General features: G+C 43.8%; 1 pseudogene; it reads right to left on the minus strand.

The window, feature by feature from the left end:
• Positions 1-268: 268 nt before the first annotated feature.
• Positions 269-386, minus strand: LOC117240909 (annotated as a pseudogene).
• Positions 387-2,779: the final 2,393 nt, after the last annotated feature.

The raw sequence follows: 2,779 nt of genomic DNA on the forward strand, positions 1-2,779 counted from the left end.
CAACCGACTAAAACCTCCACGATAACCGTCCCGACTGCGATCGAGAGAGGCCCGGGAACCGCTGTGAGCAACACCCCTCCGCGCACAATACATCCCCTAATGGAGCAGTGTACGGCCACACTGCGCCTCGTCACACCGCGCCTCGTCGACGGGGCCGCCGTGCCAGGCAGTCCGGTTCCCCTACCGGACTGCTTGGCGGCCCTGAGGCGCTGAGCCGCCAAGCGCCCAAGCCCGAACACCACGGGGGCACGGCGGGCCTAGCGCGCTTCGCCAACGCCACACGGAGTCCCAGGCGATCACCTATCCAAGTACTATCTGTGCCCAGCGCTGCTTAACTTTCGTGATCTGACGGCAACGAGTGCACTCAGCGCGGCCAGGGCGTTGGCTAAGAAGGTAGTGCCGGATTCTTACCGGCTAAAACCTCCACGGGCGGGGCGTAGACCAGTATGAGTCGATCGTCGGGGGCCCCCCTGTTGTGTGCTTAATAACACCAAGCACACCTTTACCAAGCACTCCCAGAAAGTACACCCACAACAGCGCAATGGAGATGCGCGGGCTAGGTGCTTGCCTGTTGTATATTACTTTTAAGAGAGATTTTGGCTTTTCCATCCTTTTGCAAATATATTTTGCAGGCCGAGGTTTCGAACTCGCGACGCGTCGTCTTCGGTTGTGAGCCTTAACGAGCGTAGCTGGCTGCCCCGCCCCGATTGTTAAATCTGGTAAAAATCCAACAATGCTAGAGTGCTATTAATCCATTTTACTTACTAATACCATGTGCAAGGTAATGAAGAAGCTTATCAATTGGACTTCGTTGGGTTTTCGAAGTTAGCAATGTCCTATCTCCATACCAAGGTAGCTTCAAGTATGTTCATTCGACGTTTGATCACTTGGTCAGCACAGAGTCCAACATATGCAACGGATTTATATCTAAACAGGGTATTAGCGTGGCCAGGCCATTGGTAGCATTGAAAAGGCAACGACATAGTATGTAGACAATGCTTTACTAGCTACTTTATGTCCTTGGGGTTCATAGGGAACATCTTAATTTTCATTTAAATGTTCAAGACTCGACGCATAAAAGTATGGTCCAATAATATTTTATTACAATCTTTAGAAATAGAGAATGGTGTTCCACGAGGATCAATTCTAAGCGTTACGTTGCCCCTAATTGCAATTAACGAAGTAATGTCACTTATATCATTCCTAACAAAAGTCTTTCTTTCTGATCATTATCGCCAACGAAAAAGTTCTAAAACAACGATTCTACAACTTACACTAAATAATCTCTATAAATGGAACCAACTCCTCTGGCTACAAGTTTTCTCAGATGAAATCCCAAGTTGTTATCTTCACCAAGCAGAAAAAACAATGTGAACGTAAAATTATATTTAGGCAACGTTAAATATTCAACTGTGTTCGCGGGGAGACGAGTCTGCTATGTGACTCGTCAACGAGAGTCGTAAATTCTCGTCTCAATTAGTATCGACACCATGAATCAGCAGAATTCAATGTCTCGATTAAGATGATAGGGATATTTAGATAGAATCTGACACAGGGTTTTAAAGTTACAACTATATATTTCATAAAGAACACCTTCGAAGACTGAATGTGCGGATGAATGTTAAGTGTGTGGCGGCACTCGACAACAAATACCGCCACTCGACACTAACTTCTGTCGGACGACGGCAGCGCAGTGGTTAGCGCCTTAGGTTACGAATCCGGGTTCAAATCCCGGCGACCGGAGTCCGATTTTTCTTGTACGCATCAAAGATGGAAGAAAATCAGCAGTACCCCATTAGCGACATCTACAGCCAGCATCCACAAGTATCACGGACAACACAATACACCTCAAGTGTATGCGGAACGGTGTCGTTTTACTCTGTGTCTTGTGTGGATAGCTGAGTGCAAGTGAAGTATCGATGATGCAAAAGATAAAAACCTGAGATACGCGTGCCTAGAACATGGGACAGGTGGATTTGTTAGTTACAATTTTTGGTAAAAGAGCAAGGGCATTTTTGCTATTGATAGAAAAAACTGGTAGACGAAATGAGAACTGACCATTCGTGAACTGAATCCCAGGTACGGAACGTACCCTCGTGTGACGCACAGGGAAATACTATGTGCCCCAACGTTTAACCGTTACGTAAAAATAAGGAACTCGACGGGAAATACTAAACCTTATGGCAGGTAGATGGAATTAAGATAATAAAGATTATTTAATCAAAGTAATAAAAGTAATTAATTTGTGACACGGGAGTAACGGCTCTTTAGGGATTATTGCTGGTCCGAGTGAATATGTTAAGGAAAGCGTAGACAGAGAAGTAAATCTGAAAAAAGGTATATGGCATCTTTAGAAATTAGAAATGACTATTCTCAAAAGGTTGTTGTGATGAAGAAATGGATGAGTGTGTAATGATTGGGTCGCGGTACGGAACATTAAACTTGGATAGTTAAACTCAATCAAAATTCTGGGATTAATCTTCGATTGCAAACTTACTTGAAAACCTCATATAATAAATTTAAAAAGTGAATGCATCAGCCGCATTTTAAACGTTTAACAAAAAATTAAACATTCTAACATTTAAAAAATCATTGTAGTGGCAAATAACTGGGGAGCATTTACGCAAATTCGACACAAGTCCGGTGGTATTTACCGCTTTGACTAATGAATTATCTAATAAATACCAAGACTACACTCCCACCCATACTGACGATTCTAAACAGGAAATGGGTACAGGATATGCAGTAATCACCTCGCAATCCACTATTAGAATCAGCC

This window comes from Bombus vosnesenskii, unplaced genomic scaffold, assembly GCF_011952255.1.
Source record: "Bombus vosnesenskii isolate JDL3184/JDL3185 unplaced genomic scaffold, Bvos_JDL3184-5_v1.1 scf7180000015060, whole genome shotgun sequence".
In the NCBI taxonomy this organism is placed as follows: Eukaryota; Metazoa; Arthropoda; class Insecta; order Hymenoptera; family Apidae; genus Bombus; species Bombus vosnesenskii.